The sequence below is a fragment of the Stegodyphus dumicola genome, chromosome 4, assembly GCF_044657685.1.
Source record: "Stegodyphus dumicola isolate Sdum_Otavi_A_Nest chromosome 4, ASM4465768v1".
NCBI lineage: Eukaryota > Metazoa > Arthropoda > Arachnida > Araneae > Eresidae > Stegodyphus > Stegodyphus dumicola.
In genome coordinates this window covers 179,275,394-179,296,873 of record NC_140771.1, presented here as the reverse complement: position 1 = coordinate 179,296,873, position 21,480 = coordinate 179,275,394, and positions in this window count along the sequence as shown.

The following is a 21,480-nucleotide window of genomic DNA, read 5'->3' as shown; positions in this document are numbered from 1 at the left end:
TTTATTATCGATTATATCGGTGTCAGAATATTTCAAAACAAGCGCATTAATTTTCAAATAAACTTTGCGTATCTGTAGTTTATATCTAAACTGGAAAGCAACAGAGCTCTTAAATGTCCTAAAAAACTTATGAGAAAAATTTAATGATTAAATAATGAAAGATGAAACTAGGAGGGAGATCTAATTATAGGAAAGCTTTCGAAGAAATGAGCGTAAGACATAGCCCGAAATATAACCGAATACATGTTTTAATTTGTAGTCAATAAGCATATTATATTATACTATATTTTTTAATTAATTCTTTGCTATCGAATAAACTCAATGTGAATATTAGTATTTTAAAATTGTTAAAAGGAGACTTATCATAGGATATTCTGAAACAAAACGTGTAATGTAAGCTAAAAGAAATGAATTAATATGCAGAAACTATTTGTATTATTTCTTCCATTTATGGTGTCATTTTACGTTAAAAATTTTAAGCTATGGTTAAATGGCTAATTAACTGTAAGATAGCATGGATATTGCTCTTCCGCGAGACATTGCACAGAAAAACAGTACTGTGCTAAGAAATGCTTTCCCTTTTATACTACGACTGCATACGTGTCATGGACCTTCTCTTATAAGGTCGATGGTACGCGTGTGATGACGTTAAGATTTAACTAAACCAACTGCAAAAAAAGCGGCCAAAAATTGCACTTTTAAAAATTATTATTTGCATTCCGACTAATATCTAGAAAAATAGGATTACAAGAAGACTTACTTGTTATTTTCTGTGCATTCTTTTAGCTAAAGTTTTATTTAATTAAGCAGACAGGTAAATAACTATTCTTAGCTTCTAATTATTTTGATAATTTAAAGAAAACATTGTAAACAGTAAGCTCTTTACCTCCATTATTTTAAATTTTACATAATTTTTCCACATAAATCTTAAGAAATGAAAATTGTAAGAACATCACGCCATTTTATACAAATAAAAATAATTTATCTACATAAAAGACTCTAAGATAATTATATTTCGAATATAACATTTCATTTTTAAAATGATCTAATTTTTAAAAAGCATTTCCGTGTTTAATAATTAATTTTAAAACATTTCTTGAAAGTTTTTTCTTTTTTTTTGGGGGGGGGGATATAAAGTACATACTTTTCTTGTTCGGTGGAATAAACTAACGAACAGGGTAGCAGACTTCTTTTATTAAACCGGTATTCATAATTTAAGTTTGTCTGCATAACATTATTTTCAATGCAATCTGTTCATATAACAATTCTGCAATACGGAAATTATCGGTAATGAAAAAAAAATCTGCATTAAGGACTCCAACAATTTTAAACCCCTACACAGCATTTAACCTTTTTTCAAATAACTTCGGCCTTTATTATTCTTTTTTATCTTTTCACTATATATCTTTGATGTATTGTTATTTTATTCTCGGGAATATTTTAACATATCCAACAACATTATATCAAAAAGAAAGAGAAATAGAATGAAACGATGATTAATGCTTCCATACCAGAGAACTTCTGCATCCTAAACGGGGTTAGCTAATAAATAAATTAAAGAATAAATAAGCAATAAGGATATAAAAAATGAACGCAACAGTCATACTAGTGAGGAAATTTCTTTAAACGGAACTTCTATATTGTTATACGAAATTGAAGTGTGTGTGTGCGTGTAGCTTTGATGAATCACTGCTACCGAGACTCAAAATGCAGTCTGATCACGTAACGGCCCCAAAAAAATCCTTAAAAACTGGTAGTTTACATTTATGCTACTCGAGGCTACGTCTGTTCCAGCTTTTGTTAACATTCGTATCTTACGAAGCCGTTTAACGGGCATAATAAGATACCATGCCACACAATTATGCAATACGTCCTACGTATATCTGAGCATTCACATAAGTAAAAAAAATCTTATAAAGAATATACATGACAAGTAAAAAAGTTCGATTAAAGAAAGGGTTCTTCGATCTAGTTCTTTAGCCTGTGATGGATGTTGATCTAATAATAGTGTAGTGGGATGATTGGCGTGTGTGGTCTAATACTGAGGAAGAAACAAAAAGCCGCACTTATGATACGTCTTTTGTTGCTACAAATTTAATCACAAAAATACATGCTACTACAATAGCGGAAAATAATACCAAATACGTTAATGCGCCTCAGGAATAAAAAGAAGTGTTTTTTCAAGAGAATAGCTTACTGTTATGGAACCTTAGGATGATGATTCTCAATATTTAACGTTGACAAATTCTCAGAATTGCCACAGGGTTGGGTAATGGAACTTCATTATTATTATTAATGTCATCAAGATTTTTTTGGTACTTTTTCATCATCGAACAGCTGTAATCGTGAGAAAAAGTTCACCTCTCAATTTTCTGCTCAGTTGTTATGTATTGAAAATTAAATATCACATAAAAAGTTATCTTCCAGCCACAAACATGATTGTAAGCAATCTACACTCATGTCCATAAATTAAGGATAATTCGGAGTCACGAGTAAATCTAACTCTAAAATAAATATATCACCTGTAAAATAACTACACACATCTTCAAGAATCATATGCAAATTTCAGGAAGTAACCAGATGACACCGATGGTACGGCACAATGACGAGAGTGTAAGAGAATGATATATAAGGAATACAGGCAAAGAAGTAAAATTGTTCGCAGGCGCTTTATAAGCATTTCAGTGCAATAACCGAATAGTTATGACACAAAGGACGCATTTGGATGATTTTTTACGTGGTAGAATTATCGACCGTCTGGAATGTGGGCGTACCCAACGGGAAGCATCAGACGAACTTGGAATTGCCCAGAGTGTCATCTCCAGGCTTTGGCAACGATTCCAAGATGATGGTAATGTGAGTAGACGTTACGGCACAGGTCGCCCCAGTTACAACGCCGAATGAGGACCGGTATTTGGCAGTTACTGCCAAAAGAAACAGGCGGAGCACAGCCTAAGACCTGTCTCGTCAGCTCTCTTCAGCCACTGGTACGACAATTTCAAGGCAGACCGTGTACAGACGCTTAGGGCAGATTAGTCTATATGCTCGTAGACCTGTCAGATGCGTTCCACTTACTGCAACTCACTGTCGCTTGCGGTTAGCCTGGAGAGAGAGCATGCATTGTGGACACTGCAACAGTGGGCTTGTGTGATGTTTTCCGACGAGTCCAGGTTTAGCTTGCAGTCTGATTCTCGCCGGACGTTCATATGGAGAGCTCCACGTACCCGTTACCACCAAGAAAACATCATTGAACGACACCGTTACGGTGGTGCAGGAGTGCTCGTTTGTGGTGGAATTATTCTGGGTTCCAGAACTGACCTGCATGTTCAAATTGGAACCATGACAAACCAAATCTATTGGGACGTCATTCTGGAACAACATATACGTTTGTTTTGGGGCGCCATGGGCGCACAATTTGTGTTTATGGATGCAACGCCCGTCCTCACCGTGCAAACATCGTAAGCGAATGCCTTCAATCGGATGATATCACCCGAATGGACTGGCCAGCATTCTCACCGGACTTGAATCCACTAGAGCACGTGTGGGACATGCTTGGCCGACGAGTTGCAGCCCGTCAACCTCCTCCTACATGTCTACCGGAACTTCGGAGAGCATTGCTTTTTGAGTGGTGTAATATCCCTCAAGATCAGATCGATAATTTGATACTCAGCATGCCTGGGCGTTGTACGGACTGTATTGCATCGTCTGGGAGACATACAATGTATTAACAATCATACCAACCATGTAATATTGGTTTTTTGTAAATAGTTTTTTTTTTTTTTTTTTTTTTTTTTTGTAATTTGCTCCAGGGAGAAAAAATCGCTAATTTTCTTAATAATATCAAACATATAGCATCTTTTTTTGCTCTTTACCTTTTGTTTAATAAATAAGTCAAATTTGTTTTGCTTCTAACTCTTCCTTTGCCTGATTTTGCATTATCCTTAATTTATGGACATGAGTGTAGTTTTCGTCCAGCTTCCCAATACAGTCAAATAAACATTTCCTAATACTTCAAAAATTGAGGCTGCACTTCTTCATATACAAATATTCATGTTTAATTAAATAAATTTCAAGCAATAAACGTAAAATAGAAAATGTTAATTATGGACATTAATGTCTTGACTTTTGATAACCAATATAGATGTGGGAAAAGTATCGAGTTTGGCGTACTTCAACTGAGAAGGAAAAAGGTTAGTGAGGAATCTCAAAAGGAAACTAGTATTAATTTTGAGAAAGGTTCGTTTTAAAATTATCTAAGAAAGAGCCACATATTTTTTTCCAAATTTATAGCTTCACTCTGTCAACTACTGAAGTGTAACGTCAAGAAAAATGCATCTGATCGATCCAAAATTTGCATGTTGCATATGCAGAACATGAAAAGATAACCATGACGAAAGATTTATCAACTCATTTCATATGCGAATCAGGGGAAATAGCAACTTCCTCTATGCGAAATATAAAATAGGAGATCACACAGGCATTCTTAACACTGGGATTACTTTCGATTTTCGTTCTCATGTAGAGATATCTTAAAATATGCTTTTTAGAATAAATCTTCAGTCATACTGGGAAAGGTAGAAATCCACTCAGTTTCAGATAGTTACAAATTATCGTCCACAGCATTTTAGTTCGGATGTCTGTGTAAAGAGATATATTTGGGCTTTCGGACTAAATCAATCAACTGTTACGCAAGCTGGAATATTATTTTGACTTATGAGCAAACTTAGTTTGTTTATTTAGCAAATAAATAAATGAGTAGAAGAGCTTAAATTTTTAGCTTAGCCTTTCAGCGCTCCATAATCACTTTAAAGTTGTCCTAAATGGGTGTACACAATTCACACATAAAGGATTGTAACTTTGCTCAGATTTAAAAATTTTATTTTCATAAACTTAACATCTTTTATTCATCGCCATGAACTCTGTCGATATTTTTAAAAATATACATAGAATCACATGTAGCGGTCAATCGTATATATAGAAAAGCATAGAAAATTCTGTGCAAGTATCACGATGCGTGAGCAGCAGCAGCATACCGCCCACCCTGACATGATATTAACATTCAAAAATAGTAAACTTTACAATGAAAATTTTATACAATGCCAGTATAAAGAAAGATACAGATAAATGTTTGCAAACATCCATCATAATAAAAAGCTGAAACTATGAGGTTAACTACAGTAAAGGAACACGATACTTATTTACAAAAGTATTTTTTTTGTTCTAATTTGGCATGGGTAGGGTACAAACTTTGTTAATGGATCTCTTAAATTATCTGCATTTTAAATCAAATACCAACGAGCTAATAAGTAATCAATAATTAAAATATTTAGCATCTTTTTGCATAACATCAAGTTTCAAGATTTTTCATAGTCTTTCGCAAAAATATTTTTCCTTTCAATCTGTCAGCTTTCGTGTTTTAATGGAAGAATTTTTTTGGACTATGAAATTTGGTGTTGAAATTTAGGAAATTCAGGAATAAAAATTGAAAATTTAGCATCACATCTTCTGAGCTTCTGACTCAGAACGGAAGTTTTTATACCTCTGGTAGTTCAAAAGCTGATTCATGTGACATTTGTTTGTTTTTTATTTTATGATACTTAACAGCTCATCTCTTGATATTTGTTTTAGAATTTTCTTTTAGTTCATTTTTCGTAAGCAACTTATTTACTGAGAAAAAAAAGCAACGATACAAATTCTCTTTTACTTAATAATTTTCAGTAATACTACACTAAACCGAAAGTGTATAACAGTGCGAAATTGTTTACTTCTGGAAAACTGGTAAGTAAAGTTAAACTATGTATTTTCAGAGAAATAAAATACGAGGAATGCTCCAAAATAACCAAAATAGTAAAAAAGTGAACATTTCGTGATTATAGATCATGCCGTAAGACTCTCTGTAACTTAAGATTTTCCGCGCCTCTTCAGTCTGAGTAGAGTGGTCTGAGTAGATTCAGTCTGAGTAGGCATCAGTATAAGTAGAACAGCTAGTCCTCAGGGATCACTTGCTTGTGTTCTTACTCGCAACGTCGTGCAACTTTTGTAATGTGCAACCACGTAGAACAAAGTATATGTATGAAATCATGTTTATGGTTGACAAAAATTGCAATTGAGACCCAACTTTAAATAGAATGCTTTGAGTAAAGCAGAAATATTCCAGTAATATCCAAATTCGAAAAATAGCACCATATCCAAAGGAGAAACTACGATCTGGACATCTTGGACCTGGCGAGAATAAATATAAAAAACGCTGAACAAATGCAACAAGCTACTAATGAAGATTATCACCTAGTCATTAGACCTTAGCGAAGAACAACATGGCGCTTCTGTCTCATGCATGCTTCTCACCAAATTCTCTTCGGACAAATTGCTACATTTTTCTGATTGCATCGAAAGCTCTCAAAAAGTAATTTAGTTGATACTAAATGGAATTTAGTGATGCCGATGAATTGCAAGAAACTATATATTGTGAGCCTGGAATAAATTCTGTCATAAGTATCCTAGAATTGTTTCCGGTGCGTAAACTGTTGGGGAAAGTGTATCGATACTGCTGTAGAACATTTTGAATGAGACTAAAGCATGTATGTCTAAAGTAAAAATGTAATTGTTTAGATTTAGTCACAGTTAATTTTTAGGAATCCTTCGTAACCGAATTAAATATGCAAGACAGTATAATGCGAATCTACAAACAACCGTCTCGAAACTAAAATGTGCAGATTTCTGGCTGAACGTTGTTATTCACCACGTTTCTAGGAAACATTTTCTTAATAAATTTTCTTTCAATTCAGATATCATATATTGACACATTTACTCATGTATTCCATCCCTATTAAGTATTAACAATGTACTTTGTTTTACTTATTTCTTTGTGTTTACTAAATTCAAAACAATGTTTTTTTAATGTTATTATAGTACATTTGTACATATTAAGGGGGTTCGCAAGTGATACAGAACATTTTATTTACTTTTTCTTAGATCAAAATATATTGGCAGATTAAAAACTGATTTTCCACAGAGAATGTTTATACACTTTTAGAACGATTTCGGGACTGTTTCATTAATGCGTAGAAAGTAAACAGATTTTTCTAAATGTCGAACCTAACAGTCCTTTTTCTCAAATATAATTCTGCATCATGATTTCCGTGATAGAAAGGTTTTTTTTATAAAATTTTTAGGAGTATTAATTTTTCTTTTTCTTCCACTATTTTGAAGGGTTCATCAGTTGTGGTGGGTTTGCGCATAGCAAAAGCTCTTTTTAAAAGACCGAGGCACAATAGTCCATATAGGTAAAAGGTCAGGGAACTTCATAAGTCATATGTTGAAAAGATATATATGCAATACCTGTATCAGTCTTCATTGTTTCAAGGAATGCAGAGGTACTTTTCGAAGTATAACTTGTTACTTTGTCTTGATGAAATTTCACTTCTTGAAAATCATTGAGATAAAGAAAGGAGATTCATTCGCTAAATATCGGACGTAAAACTTTCTCTTGAGCGTATGAGTTTAACATTTTTTTCATTTTTCTTACATTTAAATTCCCATTGTAAGAGAATCCTGCGGCAATTATAACCTTTTACTGAGATTTTCTCTGCACTGACGGAATCAGATTTGCACGAAATTTTTAATAACAAGTGTTCCTTTTTTTGTTTAAATCATTTAGGTAAACCCATGCTTCGTCAAAGGTGACATTGTATTCCCATTTATGCCCTGCTAAATAGTTTTCTTACAAGGTTCCAATAACTGTTCTGAGTTGAACCACATGTCTCAGCAAAAGCTGGTTATAGTTTTTGGCATTTTTAAGTTGCAAGTCTTGGTTTATATTTTGTTTATTGTTGCTACAAATAAGAATTGATTTCTGCATCGTCGGAATTTGACTTGTTACCCACGATTTAACCTTAGGAACGATAGAAACAAAACGTATCTCTCTCAGATATTCATTTGGAGTCTTCTTTTGTTTTAGAAGTAATGACTGAAGGATTTTCCCTTTTCGACTGTTCTGGTTTTCTTACTTTGCTTATTTTGCACTTCAAGTTTTAATGGATGCATTTTACAATATTTTTGAACTATGGAATAGGAATCTTTCTCTTCGGAAAGCGCAGCAACATATCCTTCAATAAGGATTGAAGAGCAATCCATATTGATCCTTCAATATGGATTGCGCTTTCTTACATGCGACAATTTGCATTTTATATATTAATTTATTTTTGATTTTTTATCGCAATCGTTCCAAAAATATGTAAACATCCATTTTATTTCGATATTGGATTTAAGCCAGTCGGTTTTAAGTAACATTTTAGAGAGCAGTCCTTGAAACTTGGAGAAAATGAAACACACTTCTAGAACTATTTTTATTTTAAAAAACCAATGATAAAAAAAAATTTCACCTAAAAGTGCAGATGATCTCCCATGCATACATTATAAGTATCAGAATTACATTGACTTACATTTTTTAGAAAACATTCTTATTGTCCAAAGAAATTCCGACTTTTGCAAACATGAGAAACGTAAGGAAAAGGAAGATCTGTGTAAAAGCTCTCATTCGCAGGCCAAGAAGTTGTAGTAATTTCGAATCCCGAAGTCGAAATTACTCTTGTGATCCCCTCTCCCCCACACACACATACACACACGATTGGAAGAATGATTGTCTCATTTTACCTCACTGCTGCCTTGTTCATTTACCAGCAGAAAAATGAAAGATATTAATGTTTGAACTAAAATGAACTAAAAGCGACCTACACAACATGTGTTAATTAGTGCAAATTGGAAGGAGCACCATAAGATAGAAATTGTTTAGAAAATGACAAAGCACTTGAGGGTTATCTTCTTAAGGGAAAAATGCGATTGTGGAGACATTTTAGAGGAATATAACCTGTATTCACGTTATACATAAGAAATAATAGTAAATAGTTCGTCGGGATTTGAACCCACGTGAACCACCAGTACTCAGCGGTTTTTATCATTCAGGTGCTGACAAACAGGACCATCATATAGAGTGCTGGAAAATACATCAATCTATATGCTACCGTGAGTTAACCCTCTTAAACTGTTATAAACTCGGTAGTTAAATAGTTCATGAAAACGGAAGTATTTTCAGGATCAAGGAGTCAATAATGACATTAAGAAAATTAATTACAATGATAAATAACCCCAGCTGCCTGAGAAGCAAATATCTAGTCATTTGAAAAAGAAATAATGTTAATGTAAGCTGTCAAATATTGATCAAATTCTCTAAAATGGCAACGTCAGCCAGATCATCTGATTTTGATTCTGAGAAACTTATCCTGATAAACATTGCTGTGCGATTATAAATGTTTTATTTGTTAATATAATGCTTTTTTCAAATATTTAGTACCTGTTAAATTTAAAGCTAAATCTCGATGCCTTTATTACCGTCTTTATACCGCTTTGTTTTATACCTGACTTAAGTATGGTACAAAATCTCACAATTCTTCAAGTTTATTCAGAGCAATTTGACCTCAAAATAATGCATGTAAATTTCAACAAGTATGATACTTAGGGTATAGCTAATACTTCAGTCAAATAATAATAATTAAAAAACGAAATGGGTGTAACTTTTCTTTAAATAAATGAACTCTTTATTTTCAGCATGAGTGGACTGGAACTCTCGGAGTCTGGCTTCTCAGAGTCTGGCTAAGACATTTTCACGCTCCTTCTAACAGTGATTTATCATCAAAAGAAATCATATTTGAGCCCTGGAAGAGATATATTTAAGTTTATCAACGACTTCAAAAAGGAATTTTAATTGTTAGAGGGTCAGTGAAAAATATGGCTATAAGTTTTAAATAAGAACGTTTTGAGTACAGCGTGTTATTACAAAAAATACACAAAACGAACACTCAATTCAATATCAAAGTGAAATTTAATTTTTTTCACTTTAAATAAGAGTTATACGCTCGAACTTACGTATGTCATCAGCCAAGGTGGTGCTAAGTATTGAGCAGCAATTATAGTAATTGCAGCGTGGCTGGTTAAGGGAAAGCAATGAAAAGGGAGAAACATGACCTTAATGCAATATTTGTTGCCGTTAATTGTAAGAATAGGAAGCAAACACTGTTTACAATGGGAAACATCCAAAAATGGGGAAGAATTCGAAATAGCAAAGATGGGGTTCAGGGCTAAAATCCGGATAATGGAAGACGGAATCAAAGAATGAACACAACTGGCCCACAAGAAAAATTCGACCATCATTGAAAGTTTTATATTCGAAATCTTTACTTCTAAATTTCATTTTAAGAGGGAAAGAACTATTGATAAGTGATCAATTAATTATATATTCTTAGTTTGCAAAAAAGTAATTATAAAGAGAATAATAATAATATAGGAAAACGTCGTCATCATTTTATTGCGTTTTGAGACATCACATAACTTTGAGCTCAACAGCCACACATGCTCATATTACATGGGCTATGAGATTAGCGTTAGTTAATTGCTTAATAGTTTGACTAATCAATTAATGAACAGCAGTAATGGCATCATTGGTTGTTTTCTCCCTCACGTTTATTAATAGCCTCATATGTTTGGACAGGGTGTGGGAAGTAAGAATTTACGAGCCATAAACAAATAAAATGAATAACAGCACCCATAACGTTTCGAGATCGCATTAATTCCCGCTGTAAACGTGAGCTCGCATTTTGTTTTGGCACCGAATCAAAATCAAGAAAAATGTTAATGGTCCGTCATAAGCAAATAATGGCCTTTGCCTTTTGAGAGGGCAATCGCTTTATTGTTTCATGACTCTCGTTGATATACTTCTTTGCAGTGCCCGTCCGCTGAACTTTTGACTCAACACTGGTTGCGATTAGGGTGATATTTACTAAAAGAAGCCAGTTTCGATAATCAGGCGAGTAAATGGAACCCATATTTCCTTATTATTATCGGGCCGCTCGCAGAAAAGAAGAAAATGGAAAACTCATTCCGTTGAGCACACGAAACGCTCCTTTTCAGATTCCTCAACAAGACCTACATCGCCGCTCGCATCGCAGTAGCACGTCTTACATGAAACTTCATCACGATTTCCATTTCACCGGTGGGCCGGCTATTCTTCATTTTGTCTGTCTTCCAGAGCTCCCTCCAATCCGTCAATCAGAATGGAACCAAAAAATAGTTTGAAAAGAAAACTCAAGTTTCAAATCAAAATAAAGGACTAATTTAACAACACAACAGCAATTTCCATACCATAAATGGGGATAAGGCTTGGTAATTCATCTGGTCACTTATAATACTTATGCCTACACTTTTCTCATTCTAATCTATATGAAAATGCATGTTTGCGTAATAGGTGCCATCTATTTTCATTTATAGAAGCCTTACCAATTATTTACGGACGTTGTAGTATCCAGAAGAAACCCTTCTACGCTTATTTAAGAATTCCATTTACCAAGTTTTTGATGACGAAGAATTAAGCAAATTCAAAAAAGGAAATGTACATTCTGAAACAAGATTCATATCTAATGGACCAATATCCAAGACGAGCTTTGTAATAAAATTACAATTACAAACTATTAGTTCCACACCAACAAAAAAATTTAAATAAATAACAGAATCATCGGCTAAAGAGGGAGGAGAATACATTAAGGGGACAGTACACCTTTAAAATTTTCAAAAATTCGATTTTTCAATTTTCTGATATTTTTATAGCCCAATCATTTCTGAGTAATTTGACGCAATTGTTTTTTTCATACGCTCATTAGTTTGCGAGATATTGAAAATAATGTAAATATCGAAGCAGCTGTTTTTCTTACACCCGCAATGATCGTGGCAGCTGCTGTAGTGTTTGTTTATAGTTTTAAAGGGCCTCAGTTTGGATTTCGTGTGCTGAAAGCCAGCCATTGCTATTTTTAAATAAAAATATGCCAGTGGAAGAAGACGAGATGAAACGTTACTTCTACTTTAATTTTGTTTTGATACGTTATCGCTTGCTTATCACGTTGTAGTAGAAGATGAGAGCTAAGTTTAAGAACTGTGATTTCGTTTGAAGTTTGTTGCCTTGTTTATAAGATTTTACCGTGGTTTATTGTGTGTATTTACTGATTATATTAACTAAATAGTACGCTTTAAATACTCTTTACAAAAACTTTATTAATTTAGTTATGAATATGGATTGTGAAACTCCTAAACGTTCTTCTGGCAAGCGTCAGAAGAAGCGAAAGTTTCATGGTAATCGTTTCACAACACCAGACAAGCAAAGCATTTTTGTGAGTGCTTCAGCAAGAAAACTTAATTCTAGTTGTTTTGAAAACGTAATTGTTGATTCTAAATTTAAAGGATATAGAATTTTGGATATCGAAATTTTATTCAGTAATATTTCCAAGTATCTGTGTTGTAAACAATGTGGATCAGATGTACAAGTGTGCGAAAACAACACTAATGGATTATCTTCAAAATTTTTTCTGCTTTGCGATACTTGTGGTGAACTGACTTCTTTTTATTCTTCGTCTATGATGGGTGACAAGAAAAACATTCCAGAAATTAATGAAAGATTTATGTATGGAATGAGATGTATTAGTCAAGGTCTTGCAGGTATGCGCACATTTTGTGGTGTAATGGACTTACCACCACCTATCCAAAAATCTGCATATTGTAGAAAATTAAGAAAAATGCTGTCGACAACTTCAAAAATTGCTGAAATGTCTATGTCGTATGCTGCGAAACAAGAAATTGAAGCAACTGGCTGCTCAGACCTCACAGTTAGTGGGGATGGATCATGGAAAACGCGCGGCCATTCATCACGCGTGGGATTTGCGAGTGAAATTGGTGCAGAAACTGGTAAAATTTTAGACATTGAGGTACTTTTATCATACTGTAAAGGTTGTGAATCTTGGAAAGGGCCAAAGTATGGAGCACAATATCTTTTATGGAAAGCAAATCATGAACAAAAATGTATAAAAAATCACGAAGGATCTGCAGGTAAGATGGAAGTTGATGGAATATGTAAAATATTCAATCGTTCCATAGAAAAGCACAGTGTCCAATATGTCAGCTATATTGGGGATGGTGATACGAAAACATTTTCTGAATTGCAAAAAAATCATAACTATGGAAGTGATATTGTGTTGAAAAAAATCGAATGTGTTGGTCATGTACAGAAACGAATGGGTAATAGGTTGCGACAATTAAAAATCAATATGAGAGGAAAACAATTGGCTGATCATAAGCCACTAAGTGGAAAAGGTCGATTAACAGATAAAGTTATAGATCAAATCACAACGTACTATGGTAATGCTATTAGGAGCAACAAGGGATCATGCATGGATATGCGTAACGCTGTGTGGGCTATATTCTATCATAAACGTTCTACCGATGATGAACCTCTTCACGAATTTTGTCCACTAGGTGAGAATTCATGGTGTGCGTTCCAAAGAGCAAAAGCTGCTGGTTCTGAGAAAGGATTCCAACACAAGAACAGCATGCCAGCTGCAGTGATGGACTGTATAAAACCTATATTTAAAGATCTTTCAGATCCCAAACTTTTGAAACGTTGCCCTGGGGCAAAAACACAAAACTCCAATGAATCATTTAATTCCCTTGTGTGGAAACTATGCCCCAAAACAAGCGGATCGAGTAAACTTATCGCACAGCTTGCTGCATATGAAGCAATTATATCATTCAATGATGGGAGAATAGGTCGACTTGAATGTATAAAAAGAATGGGCTTTCGTGTAGGACAGTATGCAATTGAATCAGCAAAAAAAGCTGATAAAAGTCGAATTTTTGATGCAGAAATTAGGAGTTCAGCTATGAGTTTAGAAAGTCGCAGAGCAAAACGCATGGCAAACTCTGTAAAATTTGAAACTCAGAAAGAAATAGAGGGCATTCTATATGAAGCTGGAAAATTTTAAAGCTGCTTTATATTTCCTTTAATAAATTAAAATATTCTATAATACTTGTGTTATATAGATCTCTATTATATAGGCTATGATCAACTTTTAACTATCACTTAAATTTTCTTCTTTTATTTAAGTGAATTTGCAAATTTTGTATTTTTTTAAAGAATTTAGCTTTTTTTCGAAGATATTTGTGCCACGTAAGTATACATAAGAAGTCATATTTTTGTCATTTTTTGATGTTTCATTCCAAAATTTATTAATACACTGGCAAATAGTCATAGTTACATGTATAAAATGTATTTTTTTATGAAAGTTCAAAATAGATTACTTTATTCATAAATTTATACTTTAATTGCATTTATCTCAAAACGCTGTTTTTACAACTTGCGCGCAGGATATTTCCAAAACTATTTAAGTAACTCTTTTGCAAATTTGTAAACACTTAACAACAATTATGATTACCCTTGTGTTCTACTGACATTGATATACATTGTAAATTAACACTTTTATGACCATCTTAAAAGCAAAAATTATGCAAAATTAATTTTTATATATATATTGTAATATTTAAGAATAAAAATTTTAAAATAATTAATATATAATAGAACAAAATTAGAAACTAAATCTTTTCTTTAATTTAGCATTAAATTTCTTACTAAAAAATAAATATAAAATTAAATATCTGGCGCGCAGTGAAAAGTTGAATTTTCGAAAAATGAAAACATAATTTTATTTAAGATAATTTTTAAGTATCTAAATATTAAATTTTCTTCATTAATTATTTTTTTATTTTATTATAAATAATGGATCTACATACTCTGAAAGTTTTATGCATATAACTGGAATAGTTGTTTTTTAAAAAAATGAGAAACATTGGTCAAATTTTGAACATTTTCGGATTGTTAAAGGTGTAGTGTCCCCTTAACGGGTTTGAAAAAGAAGTAGATAAGGAGTCGTATCTGATTGTTATTGTAAAACTTCCTTAAATCTTTGAGTAGAGTTATGGAGCTGAGAATGAAAATAAGCAATATTTTGATGGAAGAAAATATAAAGGAAATTTACAAAAGACTCAAAATGTCTCTCAGAAATTAAAATATTAAGAATTTTCCGTAAGAAGACCATTTTTTATGCCTTCTGATCGTTTGAAATCATGATTAAGGCTATAGTTTTCCAACCTTTCCTGGCTCACTGCTCCTTTTCTAGCTATTCTTTACCCACAATCCCCCTTCGAATTTGTTCAGCTCTCCTTTATCCTTTCGAAAATATTATATTTGATGACCTATGAACATGAGTTCTAGGCACTGACTGAAAATGAATGATATGTTTTAAATATAATGCATTCTCACTACATTAAATTATTAATTGAACTTACCACTCGATACGGAAACAGAATGGTAACTTCTTCAAATATTTACAATGTTGAACCTGACAAAACATGCATAGAATATCAGATTGCTACTTTGTAGCTTACCTTCACTTCGAATAGAAAATTCAATCTTTATGCCATTTGGGCAAAACATGCGTCAAGGGTCGACTTACGTGGTTCATTGTGATTCTTGTGAAGAAACTTATAATATCTATACAACAAAGTTAGTATTGAAATTATTATTTCAAACTTGTTTAGCAAACAAAATTTCCAAAAGTGTTTTTACTATACCCTTACTTTTTAATACTCCTTTTCCGTTTTTCGATGTTCAGGATGTCCTCAACATCTACCGGTGGGTGATGCCGCCTACGTTAAGAAGCTGTGATTTAGACCAGAGGTTCTCAGACTTTTAACATTTCATAATAAAAAAAAGCGTAAATAAAAACAGCGTAAATAAAATCAATGCATCCTAATTGGAGTGTTTATGATTAAAAACTAAAAATTTTTAAATTTATAGTATGCAATTACAGTTGTAAATGAAACTTTTACATTATAATATACGCTAAAATTCATTAAGCTAAATTCTTGGAAAGTCAAATTTTCTCGTTTTAGAACTAACCACAAAGTTATAACTAGCATATACTTAGAGTGTGGATATCGCTTTAGGCGCTAATTTAAGGAAGGGTCGAAAAACGATATATATATAATTAAGGTTATCTTTAAAAAAGATTAAAATAAAATAATAAAAAGGGCTCTATTTTACATTCATTTTGACCATTCATTTAAATCTTTTGTGTAAAAATTGTACCACCAAAAATAATGCAATGTACCATTAGTGGTACATACACCATAGCTGAGGAACTTTGATTTACACAAAAAAAGACAAAACAAAAAAAAAAAAAAAAAGATTGCATAGTGCATGTTATGGAAATGATGATTAATAGAAAAAGAAAAAAATAGAATTAATGATCATAAAAATGAAAATGTACGGCCATTAAATGCAACTGCCATGATGAAAAATGAATTAGAAATATTGTAAATCTAAATCTTGAGGATAACATGTAAATGTCATATTTAATTAATAAACGATAATACCTACGAAATAAGCAAAGTCTATTTGAGATAACAGTTATAACCGAAACAGGGTCTGAAGAATGTACATGAAGTGGTACAAAAATTTAGCAATCTACTGATGAAAGAATGAAGTGAATTATCACAAAAGACAGCATTTTTACGCAAAAAGTTTCAGTTACTAATATATTCATCATTTATTGTGTTACAGTCAATTATCTTAATCACAGAAAATTGTCAGACGTTATTTGATAGGTGTCTCCAGTAGAAAGCACACGATCGTTGCCAAGTTTTCATTTATAAATTTTGAAAAGATATAGGAGGTATAGAATCTGATAAACTTGATATAGATTGATATCAAAATGTAAGAATGACGTAGCAAAAGTAAGATAACTCAAGCATAGGAAAGGCAACGAAAGAAAGCATACAGAATATTGCTTGGAAACAGGAATAGCAACTGAAGTACCCAGCAGACCGGGCGTTATCCAGAGTGATGAGGCTTCATTTGGGAAGATGGAGGTTCCCTTTTTTTACCATTTCTTGAAATCCCGTTTCTGAAGTTATCACGAGAAACTGATAAAGAGAATGATTAAATTCTGTTCTACAGGTTCTACACAGCTCCGGTAAACTCTAGTCTGTGGTAAAGAGATAATTAACTCGGCGTCATCTAACAGTTTTCGTAATAACTAATGCTTGATTTGCGATCGGTTATGTTTTCTTCGGAAAACCATCATTCAGTTTGACCGATTTCTTCTCCGTTTTCAAATTATTTGCAAAAAACTGATAGAAGATCCTCTTAAATTCTACTTTAAAGGTTCTACACTCTTCTGAAAAGTTCTCTTAAGAGTAAACGAGCATAGCGCCATTTAACGGTTTTAGTAAAAACTGATAGCGGGAACATAACAAAGGCTATATGAACCTAAAATGGGTTGCATGATTTCAGAATTGAAAGTTTAGAAATATTAGTATTCATTTTTTGTTAAAAAATTGGGAATTTCTTGCTTAGCATATACGAGTGATATCGGAAACACAACAACGGCGACGTGAATCTAAAATGGCCAATGTGTATCAAGATGGGAGCTATCATTGCACCCTTCTATTATAAACGCCCCGAGTAGGGACCCGTGAGGAAATATTTTAAATTTTATGTGGATAGTGACTTTTCTTGTTGTTTCAAAGGCCAAGTTTTCAAAATTTCATCAAGGTGGGAATGAAACTATAGGTTTGTATGAATTATATACAAAGAAATAGGCACTCTTCATTCTATTAAAATAAATAAATATAATCTAATAAAAATAATAAAATCTAAAACTAAACCCTCTCACTCTCTCTCTCTCTCTATGTATGTATATTAAATATATGGCGGATTTTAATAGATTGTTTAAATTCAAAAGACAAATATGCTGCATTTTGCCGATGGCAACACATTTTTTTAAAGATCCAAGTTTTCTTATTAAATTGATAATATAAATATTTTACGTTTCGTAGAGTGGCAATACACAGCTTTAAATCGCTGAGCTTTTAATCAAAAGTTCCCTAAATTAGAGTAAAATAGTATATAAATAAGAGTGCGGGTTCCGTTGGTGATTTCTGAGAAATCTTATGTAGACAGTTCCCCGTTTCGAAGTTCAGGTGTGCCAAATTTCAACAAGACTGGAATGAAACGTACATTTGCATGAAGATAAACACGCGGATATTGTTCTTTATTTATGTAGATTACATGTAACTTGCATGACCTAAGAGCATTTTTCGTACGTGATCCAGAAACAACAAATGAGTGAAAATTACGGTGAGTTAAAAATTTTCGTTGTTACCTTCCGTGTTATAGTGAATAAAATCATTCATCGAAAATGAATTGATGGTATGATTTTCAGTCGAATAAATCTGAGTATCCAAAGGAGTAAATTTTGACTAGACCAAAGATTTTGTTAATGCTCTGTTTCATTAACTGGGTATTTTCAAGACTAGAAGTACAAGAAATGAAGGAATTCAGCCACCTCTTCATATTGATCATTTTACAACAAATAAATACCATTGACTAATAAGGGTCGCGCAAAATAACTATGAACACTGATGCTGGCCAACGGGACAAAGGTTACTGACTCTAACGGCCGTACCGAAGGACTGGGGTTGGAAGACCGGAGAAGGCATGGATGTTGTAAATGTACAATGTCTTCGCGGCATTGTGGTAGTATAAATATATGGCCAGGCAAAACGTCCTCTCGTCTGGTTTGGTGGTAGGAAAAGAAGGGTGAAATACCTTCGGACACTCCCACGGAGATCTGTCAAAACTGTGATGTAACTGAGCAAAGTCTTATCTATATGATGCTAAAGGTTCTTGCAAACGACAGACGCATTCTTGTACTGCTTACCACGATATAATTCAAGGTTTGATCATCAGATAAGTGAGACTAGTTACAACAACAACAGTATAAACACAGATAGGTATTCGGTGATTCCATAAGTAATGCGTTTTTTTGTTTTTTTGTTTTCTTTTTTCAGTTGGATGAACTAAAAGTAGCAGATCTGCGAAATAAATTAGCTGCATCAACTTTTATAAAAAGCATAAAGTAGTTTTACCATGTTTTTATTCTTAGTACAAGTTCTGAAGAGGATAGTTCGATTTCTTTCAACAGTTGTGATGTAGCCGTTCCTCAATAGACTAATGCCGGCTAGCTTTAAAAGGATTTATTAACAGAGCACACAGGAACGGTTACAAACAAAAGAAATATACATAAAAATGAAACATATACCAAATGGAACATCAAACGTTTGAATAACAGAGACATAGTAAACTAACATCATGGCGGCTGGAGGTCGACTGACGTTTTTTCATATCGCTACGAGATCGCGTTTCAATAAAATAGTTCGGTTACAGTTCATGAGTTCATGGCGTTGAATAAAATAGTTCAATTACATTTAAATAGTTCTGTTAAATCCTCCCCCTCTGACTTCGTAGACGTCTCGGCAAGAAGTCAGGAACTGACATTTGTCTACTTTGTGCAGCGGGCAGAGAATCAGACGAATGGGCTCAGTTTGACGAGCAGGAGATTTAGCGTCACCAGCACCTTGTGCAACAGGTGCAGATTCGGGTGGTATTACACGTTTCGGGCGTCCTCTTTTCTTTAATGGAACCGCTGGAGTTACACGAGCTGAGTTCTGAAACTTACTTCGATCTTGATATGGTTTCAAGGCTGAAACATGATACTTGCCGAGAATTTTATCTGGTTCGTGAGGATCGGCAATATCATAAGTGGTTGGAGATCTTGTAGTCACTATCACATAAGGACCATCTCTCTTGGGCATGAATTTAGCAGTTTTCTTCAGTAGACCTTTGCTGATTGGGTGGAGGGTGACCCAAACTTTATCTACAGGAACGAATTTCGGTGTTTCTCTTCGTTTTTTTATCAGCATATCGTTTCTGCTTATCTTGATGCATTTCGACTCTTTCTCATACCTGTTGTACATTTCTTGCAAAACGTTTCAAATATGGAGTAATTTCGGGAACAAAATTATCGTTCTCAATTACGGCTTTTATATCATGCTTTTCATCATCTAAGGTTCGTAACCCTCGTGCAAATTGAAGAAAAGCAGCAGAATGTCCAGTTGAATCACATTTGGCTGTATTCAAAGCAAACCTTATTAATGGCAGTTTATCCTTCCGTGACTGATGGTCGTTACCAACAAGTATTGCTAAACGTGGTTTTAGATCTCTATTCTTCCTTTCAACTGGGTTAGATTGTGGGTGATAGACAGGAGTAAGACTTTGATCAATGTTCAAGATATAGCATAGTTGTTGCATAACAGCACTAGTAAACTGGGTACCATTATCACTTATTATTTTCCTGGGTAACCCAAATCGAAGGGCGACTTCCTCCAAAAGAATAGTGGCACATTCTCTGGCCGTGGCTTCCTTCAAAGCAAATAGTTCTGTCCACTTCGTGGCACAGTCCTGCACAATAAAAATCAATTTTTCACCAGACGGTGTTTCAGGAAGGGGACCGAAAAGATCAATTGACAAGGTCTCAAAACGTTGAGCATAGACTGGAGTTTGAAGAAAGCCAGATAGCTTTTGATTAGTGGCTTTATAACGACAGCATTCGAGACAGCTATTGACATATTTTGCTATATCCTTTCTCATTCCAACTCAGTAGTATCTTTTTGCTATTCGATAAAATGTTCCTTCAGATCCATAGTGACCGGCCGTTGGCGAATCATGATATTCTTTCAAGATTTCTGCTTTTCTTTTTTGAGGTATAACTAGTCGAGCTTCTTCCTCTTCCGAATCAGGGGAATATCGGTACAAAACTCCTCTGTTCATAACGTAGCCTCTTCCAGTCCAAGTTGCACAGTCTGCTTCTTTCTCTAGACTCTCAAAAGTTTCGATGATCTTCCGAAGATCATCATCTTCTAGCTGTGATTGTCTTAATTCTGCAGGGCTAATAGTAGGGATTTCGACAGAGACAGCACAGACTTGACAAGAATCTGTACTTGAGTGTTCACAAATAGGACGAGATAATAGATCAGCAATAAAGTTCAATCGTCCAGGAATGTAATTGATAGTCAGATTGTAGGATTGGATTTGTAAGGCCCATCTTGCGAGCCTACCAGTTGGTGACTTTAAAGACATCAGCCGCTTCAATGGTTGGTGGTCAGAGGTGATTTTGATAGACTGGCTTTCAACATATCCTCTAAATTTGTTGAGTGCCTATACTACTGCTAAGGCTTCTTTTTCTATGGTGGAATAGTTTCGTTCTGATGCGGTCAGCAAGCGGCTGGCATATTCTATAGGGTGTTCTTCATTTTTCTCCCCTTGTAGCAACACTGCTCCAATGGCTACATTGCTAGGCATCTGTGCGAATGATAAAAGGCTTCGTTCCATCAGCTTGTTTAAGAATCGGCGGGCTAATTAATTTGGATTTCAGCTCTTGGAAAGCATTTTCTTGCTGTGCTTCCCACTTCCACAGTGCTTTCTTCTTTGTTAAATCCGTTAACGGTTTGGCTATTTGAGAAAAATTTGGAATATATCGACGATACCAGGAACACGTTTGTACGAACGATTGCACTTGCTTAACAGTTTTCGGCGGTGGCATTTCTGCAATGGCAGCAGTCTTGTGTGAATCAACAGCTATACCATGCTTAGTAATGTAATGCCCTAAATATTTCACTTTTTCACAACAGAAGTGGCACTTCTCACCG